We start from the raw sequence: 375 nt of genomic DNA on the forward strand, positions 1-375 counted from the left end.
CCGCCTGCACTCAATATTTTCATGAGTGCTTTGGAGCCGTGCTCTGGGCGTCTCGGGGGACGTTCGTGCATGACATCACCCTCCCCCTCCCGTAAATCAGGCTGGGGCTGTGCACAGCCATGACCCATTCATGACAGGGATGAAATCCAGATGTTCCAGTGCTACGTGCAGCTGGGTCATTTCCTTTTTTGGCTAAAAACGTGAGGCTCTTGAGGCTGAGTGAAAGAGGAGCCCGGGGGCCCTTTGTACAGAAACCTTTTGTGGTTAATCCCTGGAAACGGCGCTGCAGAAACAAGGGTTTGTGGTGCTGGTGCTGGAGGACGGGCTCAGCTGGAAGCTGCTGGGTGGGAGCTGCTCGCTCACCCTCCCACGCCG

Source organism: Mesitornis unicolor, unplaced genomic scaffold, assembly GCF_000695765.1.
Source record: "Mesitornis unicolor isolate BGI_N332 unplaced genomic scaffold, ASM69576v1 scaffold33905, whole genome shotgun sequence".
NCBI lineage: Eukaryota > Metazoa > Chordata > Aves > Mesitornithiformes > Mesitornithidae > Mesitornis > Mesitornis unicolor.